Below are 12,542 nucleotides of genomic sequence, written 5' to 3'. Positions count from 1 at the left end.
TCAGAACTAAACTAGTACTAAATCTAGCATATGAAGATACTATTTTAAGAAGTACATTATCATTGGATTTAACCATCCAATTGTAGTCACTGTGACTCTCATTTTGTGATTGAGCAGTGAGCCCTAGGCAGCTGGCTTTTCTGCATGTGCAAACTCCATATTGTACACACATACTATTTGCAGTAGTATCATTTGATTATGGGTAAGGCTTCCCACCGTATTTTTTCCCCTATAGGGTTTCCACATACAAATATTTGTGTTATGTGTTGTGTATGTTATTGTCTTTCTATCTCATGCATTAATCTTTATCGGTACTGCAATTAACTGATAAAACTGTCTACCGACATAAAGTTTGGTTTACCGGTATGAAGCATTAAGTTTTGGTTAAGTTAATTTTTGTTGAATTTATTAGACAACTAATTCACCCCCCCCCCCCCCCTCTTAGTTGTCTCTGGGACCTAACAATTGGTATTAGAGCCTAGTCCTCTTTTTGCAGAAGTTTAACAGCTTGAGGAGATCCAATGTCTTCTAACTATTTCAGGAAGGACAATCTAAAACTTGATTGAACTAACTATGGCATATGGAAGATCAGGATGGAGAAACATTTGAATTGCATTAGAAAGGACATATAGGATGTTACAAAGAATGGCTATACTGCTCCTACTCAAGGTCAACCTAATCCACCTAACTTGGCTAAAGATGAGGAAAATGATTGCAAAGCAAGAGAAGCACTTTTGAGCGCATTATCAGATCAGCAAGTCATGGGATTATTAGACAGATCTACTGCTAAAGCTATTTGGGACAAATTGGAAACATTCAATGAAGGATATTCCATAGTCAAAATTGCAAAACTCGAATGCTTCTAGGTCAGGTATGAAAATCTGAAAATGGAAGAAGATGAAATAATTTCTACTTTTATGGAAAGAGTAAATGAAATTGTTTTGGGTATATAATGTTGTGGAGGAACCTTAAGTGAAGATGAGATTGTTTGTAAAGTTTTAAGAGCTTTTCCACCGGCATATAAAATGAAATTTATTGCTATAAATGAATTAAGAACAATGCCTAATGCATCAATATCTAGAGACACCTTAGTTGCAAAACTTTCAGCTTTTGAACTTGAGGAATTTGGTCCTATTACTACTACTAAGACAAATATAGCTTTCAAAGAATCATCATCATTTGTAGCATCATCATCATCATCTGAGAAATCTAATTGGAAAGCCTTTTATGCAAGAGAACTTGAAGAAAGAAGGAGAGAAAATGAAGAACTTGAAGCACTATTTGCAAGAAAAATGTCTAAAGGTCCAATTGGAAGTAAGTATGAAGGTAAAGCACCCTTTAAATGTTTTAACTGTAATAAGATTGGTCATATAGCTTCTAGATGTCCTGATAGACATGCAAGACTAAGACAAGAAGCTAAAAGAACATATAAGCCTAACCCTAATTATCAGAGATACAAGTTTAAGAAGAATAGAGATAAATCTTGTTATTATGATGATGAAGGAGTCACTAATGATTCTGATGAGGATCCAGCAGATAATGGATGGGATTTTTTTGCTATAACAGAAGATCAACTAGCACCTACTGTTCAACCGGTAGAGCAGGCCCTAGCAGCTAAAGTTGAAGATAAGGATGAATGGATTATTGATTCAGGATGTTCACATCACATGACTAGTGATAAGAGTAAACTCTTAACCTTTCAGTATTACAATGGAGGTCTAGTAAGATTTGGAGATGATAAAGCTTGTATGATCAAAGGAAAAGGAACTATATCATTTGATGGTAAACACAATACTGATAATGTTTACTATGTTGAAGGTTTGAAGCATAATCTTTTGAGTGTTGGTCAATTAGTTGAGAAAGGATTTCAGTTACAATCCAAGAATGGTAAATGCAAAATATTAAATAGAATTGGTTTGGAAATTGCAACCGATAATCAGACTAGAGGTAATATCTTTCATTTGAACAACAATGAGAAAGCATGTTTGGTTGCTCCTATTGATGAAAGTTGGTTATGGCATAAGAGACTTTGTCATGTAAATTTTATTGCATTGTAAAAATCAATACAACTAAGGCAAAAAGAGATTTACCTAAGATTGTTAAACCTCACAATCTGGTATGTAAGGAATGTCAATTTGGAAAGCAAGTTAGAACAACTTTCAAGAGTATTCTAGAGAAATCTAAGAATGTTCTTGATTTAATTCATACTGAATTATGTGGTCCAGCAAGAACTAGAAGTATACAAGGAGATAGGTATTTTATGCTAATCATTGATGACTATTCTAGAATGTGTTGGGTTACTTTTCTTAGGGAGAAATTTGAAGCATTTGGGAAATTCAAATTATTCAAAGTGATGGTAGAGAATGAAACTGGCAAAAAAATCAAATGTTTGAGATCATATCAAGGAGGTGAATTCACATCTAAGGAATTTAATACATTATGTGAAGTGAATGGGATCAGAAGACAGTTATCAGCACCCCGGACACCCTAGCATAATGGAGTTGTTGAAAGGAAAAATAGAACTATCTTGGATGCAGCTAGAAGTATGATATCAAAAGAAAATCTACCTCATATATACTAGAGAGAAGTAGTCAATACAGTAGTTTATACATTCAATAGAGTTCACATCAAAGGTGAAACCGGTAAGACCCCTCATGAACTATGGTTTGGCAATACTCCTACTCTTAAATATTTCAGAATATTTGGGAGTAAATGATATATCAGAAGGGATGAGTATATATTGGCAAATTTGATCCTAGAAGTGATGAAGGGATATTTCTTGGTTATTCATCTAAGAGCAAGGAATATAGATGTTTTAACAAGAGATTGCAGAAAATTGTTGATAGTGAAAATGTGAAGATTGATGAACAGTTTAGAGGAAATTCAAGTTACATGGACTCTAAACCAGCAATAGAGATAATCACAAATGAACCTACTATGGGTACACCAGTACAGAATGGTGATCCAGTTACATTGGCATCATCTGAGGATTCAACAGTCATTGAAGAACAGCAGCAAGTAAAAACACCCTGGTATGTAAGATTGAATCACTTTGAAGATCAGATAATTGGAAACAAATTTCAAGGAGTTATGACTAGAGGAAGATTGGAAAATGAAGAGGTATGTCTTATTTCTCAAATTGAACCTACATCAATTAATGAGGCATGTGAAGATAAATATTGGATTAAAGCTATGGAAGATGAATTGGAACAAATTGAAAGGAATAACACTTGGTCATTAATTCCCCAGCCTAAAGACAAAAATGTAATTAGAACTAAATGGGTTTTTAGAAATAAACTTAATGAAGATGGTAAGGTAATTAGAAACAAAGAAAGATTAGTGTGTAAGGGATATTCACAGAAAGAAGGAATTGATTACAATGAAACCTTTGCACCGATAGCTAGAATTGAGGCAGTCGGACTTTTATTGGCTTTTGCACCACACAAGAACTATAAAGTATATTAAATGGATGTTAAATATGCATTTCAGAATGGAGATCTTGAAGAAGAAGTTTAAATTGAACAACGTGGTGGATTTTATTTAACAGATAACAAAGATATGGTTTGTAGGTTAAGGAAAGCTTTATATAGACTAAAACAAGCTCCTAGAGCTTGGTATGCTAGATTGGACAAATATCTTTTGAAGCTTGGATACACTAAAGGTAATGCTGATAGCAATCTATACTAAAAAGTGACTAATGATGACATCTTGGTTATTGAAGTTTTTGTTGATGATATAATCTTTGGAGGAGAAGATGGATTGTGTAAAGACTTTTCGAACAAAATGTGGCAAGAATTTGAAATGTCTATGATTGGGGAGATAAAATTCTTTTTAGGATTGCAGATTTTACAGACTGATAAAGGTATATTCCTATGTCAATCCAAGTACTTGAAGGAATTACTAAAGAAATTTGGCATGGAATACTCTAAACCGGTAAGCACACCTATGACTACAACTGATAAATTATCTTTGAAGGATGAATCAACACCTGTTAATTCGACTAGATACAAGTCTATGATAGGAGGTTTACTGTATTTGACACAAACAAGACCTGATATTATGAATGCAGTATGTATTATTTCAAGATTTCAGAGTAATCCTAAAGAAAATCATGAATCAGCAGTGAAAAGGATTTTCCAATACCTACAATGCACTACAAATCTTGGTTTATGGTATCCTAGAGATGAAAATTTTGATTTATGTGCATACACAGATGCTAATTGGGTAGGAGATGTGGATGACAGAAAAAGCACCACCGACGAAGCATTTTTTCTTAGAAGCGGACTAATTTCATGGTTGACCAAGAAATAGAGTTGTACATCACTATCAACAGCAGAATCAGAATAGGTTGCAGCAGCTACAAATTCTACATAGGTATTATGGATCAAACAAATGTTGAAGGACATAAAGGTAAAATGCAAGGAACCTATAACTATTTACTGTGATAATATGGCAGTAATTGATATATCAAAGAACCCAGTATTTCATTCAAAGACTAAGCGTGTTTCTATCAAATTCAATTTTCTGAAAGAGAATGTTGAAGCAAAAGAAGTGAAATTGGTTTATGTGAATACTAAAGAGAAGATTGCAGATATTTTTACAAAGCCTTTGCCTAAGGAAACTTTTGAATATCTCTGAGAGAAGCTTGGAGTTCTACCCCCACCGGTAGAGACTTAGATAGTTGATGTTTGTCATCAACCAACAGAATTAACAGAAAAGTCTTGTATTCCAGCTTTGATGGGGAGAGCTACTTCTCAGGGGGAGTAGTTGGTATGTTGTATTGAGTTGGTATTTTATACTTGATTCTAATTTTTGTATTGCTTTGGCATTTGATGTCAAAAGGGGAGAGATATTATGGAAAAACATTTTGGGGAGAGATATCTTTTTGTGAGAGACTATTCCTAGGGGAGAGACATTATGTATTTTGATTTCTGGTTAAATTGTTGGTTTTTGGCATTTCTGTTTTGGCACTTTGATGGTTTTTCCATCTTGTGTTGCCATAAATGCCAAAGGGGGATATTGTTGGTATTTTGGATATGTTGATATGGTTTTGTCATTGATGTCAACACCTATCATCACCTGTCAACACTTATCAGCACTTGGATATCTTTGGTTATGTTCACCGGCAAGTCAAGTGACTTATGCACAGTCACCGGTATTTGGTTCATCGGAAGGTTATATTGTTCATCGGCACTTGGAATGACTTGGAGACTACCTGGTTATGTCGTAGACAATATTTTATCACTTGGTTTTGTCGATTTGGTTATTAGACTATTCGGGTTTATATATTTGTTGTTACCAGTAAATAGGTCCAGGTTATGCACCAGAAAGCATATCTATTCTAGATCAGCATGACACGTTATGAAGATGATTTATTATTATTGTAAATGCATTGAGTCGACATGATGCATCACTTATTGATTCATTTGTAATTGATTTTATTGTAATATCTTTTAGTGAGCCGACCTATTCAATTGGTCTTAGGTTATGGTATAAATGTAAGATCTCATTTGTGAGATTGATATGCGATAAGGAAAAGTATTGTAATAGGATATATGCAAAAATAAGCAGAGCTATACATGTAGACATCATTTGAAGGTTGAAGGAAGGTTTTTGTGAAGGCAATCAGAACTAAACCGGTACTGAATCCAGCATATGAAGATGCTATTTTAAGCAGTACATTATCATTGGATTTAACCATCCAATTGTAGTCAGTGTGACTCTCATTTTGTGATTGAGCAGTGAGCTCTAGACAGCTGGCCTTTCTACATGTGCAGACTCCATATTGTACACACATACTATCTATAGTAGTATCATTTGATTGTGGGTAAGGCTTCCCACCATGGTTTTTCCCCCTACAGGATTTCCACATACAAATATTTGTGTTATGTGTTGTGGATGTTATTGTCTTTCGGTCTCATGCATTAATCTTTACCGGTACTACAATTAACTGATAAAACTATCTACCGGCATAAAGTTTGGTTTACCGGTATTAAGCATTAAGTTTTGGTTAAGTTAATTTTGGTTGAATTTATTAGACAACTGATTCATCCCCCCTCTCAATTGTCTCCGAGCCCTAACAATGTTTGCACTCACTTCCCACATTTTAAAGGCTCAATGATGAAACAAAGCAATGACCACATGACCGGTTCGATCGCCGCATTGCATTTACATTTTTTACAATAGATTTGCATTTCATTTTGCATGGGATCACAATACTCATCCTTTCCAAGGCCAAAGAATTCAACTTGGTGTTATCTCTCTTATTATGTAATTGAGTACAATGGACAATAACAAAAATAATCAATTCATTCATCCTTCATGATAAGTTAGTTCATCTCATATAATCATTGCATACTAAGACTCCATTCATATAAAGCATCCAATCATTCATTCATTTAGTTAGATAATTGCATTGCATCCATCTTATCTCAAATCATATAAAGTAACATCATTGCATTGGATTTCATCCATCTCATATTAACATGCATGAGAAAAACATAAAAAATATCATAAACATAGAAAGCATTGCATTGTGCATACATCACATAGTACTTATAAGAATCGTCATACATATTCACATTTTCATAACATCATGTAAGAAACATACATCCATCATCTCTAACACATAAGCATATAGAAAATAAAGCATACATCATGAAAGTAATTGCACAACATAATCATATATCAAGTAGAATGCATCCATCATCACATAGGTCATGTAGAGTGAATAGGATCGATTGCATGTCGTATCATCAAAAAGATCAATGTCCAAGGTACAATGATATCACAAAAATATATGAGATACATCACAAATATACAGCGCAGGAATAATCAATATCTCATCACAAAAGGTGTGTACATGAATGGATCAATGTCCCATATCAATGTGACCACTAGGACATAGAGCTGAACTCTATCTTGATGCGGCAGGTCTAGTAACACCAACTGATACCCATGTACCTGGGTCCCCACCTGGGGAATCTCTCTGAAGTGGCCCTATCACTCTTTGACTCTCAAACTAGCTCTGTCTAAATCTCCTGCTCAGCTATGAAAATCCTAGAGCCCTCCGATCAGTAGGAACAACAGTATAGTATAAGGTCCTGTAATACTCAGCCTCTCGGACTACCTAGCACATCATCTTCAGCGAAGCCTTCCCTGAACTAGACTCTCCTGACATATGTACATTTGCCTTGGCCTACCGACACCTATCTCTAGCTACATCTCTCTCGACCATGAGAGAAGCCATCCGGACCTCTAGCTGGGCTATCTGTGAGTCTCTCTCTGCTAGTTGACTCTCTAGCTGTTGAACCTAATGTTGTAAATCAGTAAGTTGAGCCTATTATTGATGAGATGACATCCTAATGAGGATCCATCGAGGATCCTCTGCCTATGGATTCTCAACCTGTGATACTCCCATAGGTACCTGCTCAACCTAGGGAACCTCCTACTCTGGGATCTGATGCCCCTAATCCACTGGACCTGATCTCCTCCGTCTAACCACCTGAGTCATCCAATCCGTATATACATCTCTAGCAGATCTAGAACTGCTAGCTCTTGGTGTGCCTACTACTGCCACTACTCAGCCATCTCCCCCATCATCATCTCCCCCATCATCATCTCCTCCATCGTCATCTCCAATACCATGATCTCCTGCATCTCCTCCATATCCATCTCTGTCATCCCCTCCATCTCTGCCATCATCTTCGCCCCCACCTTCTCTCCCCCCACCATTCCTCAGTCATCTAGGAGCTTTGCATCATAGCCTCTCATCATCCTCATCTAGAATTGGCTCTAGCTCATCTGGACATGTCAGCCTTGGAAACCTATGTGCAGTATAATATATGACGTACTCATCTGTCATCCCACTATCTATCATACCTGAAAGATAATCCCAATCTAGTGGCCCCAATGATCAATACTCTACACACACCTGGTCATATGAAATAGAGGGCTCCCAAGTCACCACATCTAGTCTTCTATGAGCATAATGTGTTGTACCTTGTGGTATCCCTTGTATCCTGCCATACTGTCTCAACACCCTCATACAAAGAAATCACTCAATAATATAGGGTGTTGAACTAATCAAGTATCGTGTCCCAAATACATACAACATCTCCACTGCATCCTCGGGCCAGATCTCACAATCTATGTATGCTCTCCATATCACAGTATCCAGATCATCTAGCGTTCGTTGCCAATACTCCAATTTGCCCTGTTTTCGTTGGACAATGATGCCTGGATACCCATCACCATAAGGACTGCCTATAGGTCTAGCTCTGTCGGCCAATGGTTGTGTGATAGGCAGATACTCCCAGGCCCATATCTGGAGAATGGTCACCCCTGCTGATAATGCAGTCAATCTCTGGTACACAACTCAGTGCAGGTCATGATATAAGTGCGCCAACATGTTGTTACTGCATCATTTAGCCTTCATGATAGGAGTAAATCACCCTATAAAATTTCATTTGGAGTCCTTGTCTTTCTTGCAATGCCTCAATTCAAGCCCTTAGTCCGTTTGTAAATTGTCTGTAAATCAAAAATGTTGAGTTTTAGTAATTGGTCGAACTCTGTGAACACATTGAACCATTTTGAACCGGGTTCATTAGGTTCATTCAGGTTCCACGGGTTCTTAGGTGTCTTGGGGGTTTTTCATACTAACAATCTCTTAAAGTGTTTTGTAGTGGTTCCTTATTGGTCTCATTTGGTGATGTGTTATGTCATCTCTCTTCAAGCATTGAACTCTTTGAACCTAGTTCAAAAGGTTCAAACATGTTCAATATGTTCAACACAGTTCAAATGGTCAGTAGCACATGGCATAGTTAATCCTTTTAGAAAAGATTTCTCCTAGGCGCGGTGTACGTCTTGAACTACTTGAACCCCAATGAAGTCTGTTTAGAATGTTCATGTGTGTTCAAATTTGGTGGGTCCCGTGAGTTAAAATATTTGATGGTGCATTTATTGCCAAGTATGAGGAAGGTGACCCATATCTTGGGTGACGTCAATTGTTGGAGTTTCGAAGCAAGTAATCATTTTGAGAACTGGTGGTTACTTCAAAAATGCAGCCATGCATTCAATGCATGTGTGCGATGTCCAGTCCACAAGATCAATACACTTAAACTAACTATTGGAATTATTGCACTTAATAAGTCTATATTATTGCTCTTGCTATAAGGTATGAGAGGATTTATTCTCTGATAATTTGTTCCTCGTTGCTGCGGTGTTAGTTTTTTTGGATAGAAGGTTTGTTTGCTGGTAGTCATTTGGTTGCTCTCAACTATGAAGCTGAGTCCATTTCTTGTCCTCTCCAGTGATTTTTACCTGCATTTCTTCTCTCATAGTAAGGTTTGCTAGAAGAAAATAAGGCTTGTTATTTATGAATTATGAAGTCCACGTTGCACCTACTCGGGAATGTTTTTAGTCTTGCATGTACAGAGCCCATAGTTAGTGATACTGACCTTAAAGGAGAAAATCTTGAAGTTTTAAAAGAAAGGGTGCTCAAGGGAATTGATGGTTCCTTTGGTGTGGAAGTTTTGAGTAGTGGTCTCATAGAGGTGGTAGCCTTTCCCCCAGCTATCCCTTGCCCAGAATTGGTTAGGGAATGTATTACTAGGTATGATCCAGCCTCCAAAACCATCAGGAGAGACAATGGTGAAACCCTCCTTGCCATTAACCATGAAGTAATTTCCTCTATTTTCAAGCTACCTGACTACCAGTTCTCAAACTTCTCTCCTGCCCAGTCAGTCATCGAGTTCAACGCAGACAGAACTGGGCATCGAAATAACATAGCAAAATATTGGTTGAAGGTTCCTCAAAGGGGTGGTTCCAGATTGCCCAAGAATCCCAATAAGAATCATATGCTACCTCACATTCATGATGTCATGTTACTGTTGCACCGAGTCAGGGGCTCTGCGGAAGTCTATAGTTTCGATGAATGGATTTATTGCTATGTGCAGCTAGTATTAGAAGGGAAGCAATACCTTGATCGGGCAGAGCTGATTGCCAATTCAATGAGGGAGAAGTTGAGTATGTCCAAATAGTTTAAGAAGAATTTCTTCATGTCTTCGTATCTTATATACTATTTGGCATGTGTTAAGGAGATAGTTGGAATACCTAGACAGCCCACTAAGGAGGAGGTCCCCGTATATGATTTTTACCCTATCTTGCAAAAGGATAATGCCTTGCAAGACTTTAGGAGGGTACACAATGCCTTTCTGGGAGATTTGTGCTATGAATTGAAGAATATGAAAACCAAAAGAATTATTGAGGATGCACAGGCATTGGTGAAGAGGTTTGGTAGCTTCTTTATCCAGTTTCCTCGGTTCTACTATATAAGGATAGGTGGTTTTGAGGAAGAGCCCTTCAAGCTTCCTCATTTTTGTTTAGATTTTTTTGTTTTAGCAGAGATATGTAGGCAGCTAACTACTATGATTAAAAAGGCTCAACCCAGGGACAAATGGGAGGGTCATTTTCCCATTCAGTTAGGTATGTTATCCTGCAATTCAATGTCGAACACTTTGAGTATTGGAGCGGACCTGAAGAACTTCAATTTTCCCCTATACCATGAAAGGAAAGGTTTTGATAATAAGGATTTCTCCCGAAGTCTTGGTCTAATGTCGTATCTCCCAATTCCACAATTAGAGGACTTCTGGGAAGATTGCAGTGATGAACTCGAGGTGTTAAAAAAGGGAAACATGAGGATGGTGTTGGAGCAAGTCATTTCATTGCAGCTAAAGCTTGACATAGACGGGCTTGAAGAAGATTATCTAGAATTGTTTGAACCTGGATACTTAGCTCAAGCTAAAACTGAAGTGTCCTGTATTAATTGGGGTGAGGAAGAAGAGGACAATATATAGCTGAAAACAAAAAGGGTTTTGGAGAGAACTGCAGAATGGATTGAAAGGAAGAAAGCAGTGAAATTAGGCACCAAGTCTAACTCTGCAAGAAATAGTGAGGTTACTCTGTGTTCACCAAAGTGTTTTTCTAATAATGCTTCTATGCCTATTCATGTAGGTAAGGATAAAAATTTGCCTCAGGTTAGGCACAAGTCTAATCCAGCTTTGGATTTCTCCACTCCTTGACATACCCGGTCACGAAGTGCTGCTTAGAGAAGGATGGATAAAGCTAAGGATATAGAGGTGAAGGATAAGATTCTTGAAGCTCAGATATTTGAGGTTGAAGATCTGGATAGTGACATTTCTAATGCCCTGGATTCCCATGCGGTTATCATAGCTATGACACCACCCTCCAAAACGATCGAAGGAGCAACTAGTTCTAGAGCAACCCCTAAGTGGTTGACCACTTTGGTGAACAGAAAATGGAGTTCCGTTCCCGTGACTATTCCAATTCAAGATATGGTCATTAAGTACATAGAGAAGGGCCCTAATCCAAAAAGGTTCAAAACAACTGCTCGACTGGATAGTGATGAAAGGACCGAAAAGTGGGTTGCCGAGATTGCCTCATACAAGCCCAAGGAAGAGGACAAGGAAGTCAGCGCAGAAGATTTTGAGGTCACTAAGGTGGAGTTGGGAAACATGAGTAGAGATTCAGATAACCATTTCTTCCAGGTATCCACAAAGAAAATGCTCACCAGGTCGGAGAAAGACGGGCGGGAAAAGAGAGAGATAAAGTGACATATAAGCATCCTTTCTCAATTCATTGATAGCATCAGTTCCTTAGGAGCACTTCCTATATCTCATGCTATAAAGAGCTTTGATCCTACTTCACCAGAGAATAAAAAGCTAATGAGTCAAGTGTGATTATAATCTTTTGGTCTAGTGCTACGTTTTGTTCGAGATTGAAGCCAACTTGGAGCTACACATTACACTTCTTGAAGTTGACTTGAAGGAGATTGTTTTTGTGTTAAGACCAGATATATAAGATCAATTTGGTGATTGATTTTTGGTGTATTAGTGTGGTGATCTGTTTTGGTGTGATTGAGCACAGTTTTGTGTGTGCACTTTTCTTTCAGACCAATCAGTAGCTGACTGAGATAGAAACAAAGTATTCAGCAAAGCAAAGATAGTCAAAGATCTAGTGCTTAACCGGAACTCATTCTTCCATAGTCAGATGCTAATTGAGAGTTCATTTCATTGTATTTTCTCATTATAATCAAATTGTAAGTCATTGAGACTTCCCTAAAGGTTGAAGCCTTCCAGGCAACTATATTTGAGTAGTGAGCCTAAATGCAAGTGCATTCCCCATCTATGTAATATTTATGTACTCTTTGCCATAGTATATGAATATTGTGGGTTCCAACCCCACCGTGGTTTTTCCCTTTTTGGGTTTCCATGTTAAAATTTTGGTGTTGTGGATTTGTGTATTCTTTGTTGCATGTTTATGTTCTTTTTTGTTATGCATTGCTAATTGATGGATAAAAAATTAGTTTAAGGATTTGATTTTTGGTAAATCACTGATTCACCCCCCCTCTCAGTGATCTCTGATTCACCCCCCCTCTCAATGGTCTCTAATTCTAACAATTGGTATCAGAGCCTAGTTCCTCTGAGGAAGCTTAACCACTTGAGGAAGATCTGGGAGATTGA

The sequence above is a fragment of the Cryptomeria japonica genome, chromosome 1, assembly GCF_030272615.1.
Source record: "Cryptomeria japonica chromosome 1, Sugi_1.0, whole genome shotgun sequence".
Lineage (NCBI taxonomy): Eukaryota > Viridiplantae > Streptophyta > Pinopsida > Cupressales > Cupressaceae > Cryptomeria > Cryptomeria japonica.
Note: the sequence above shows the minus strand (reverse complement) of the source record.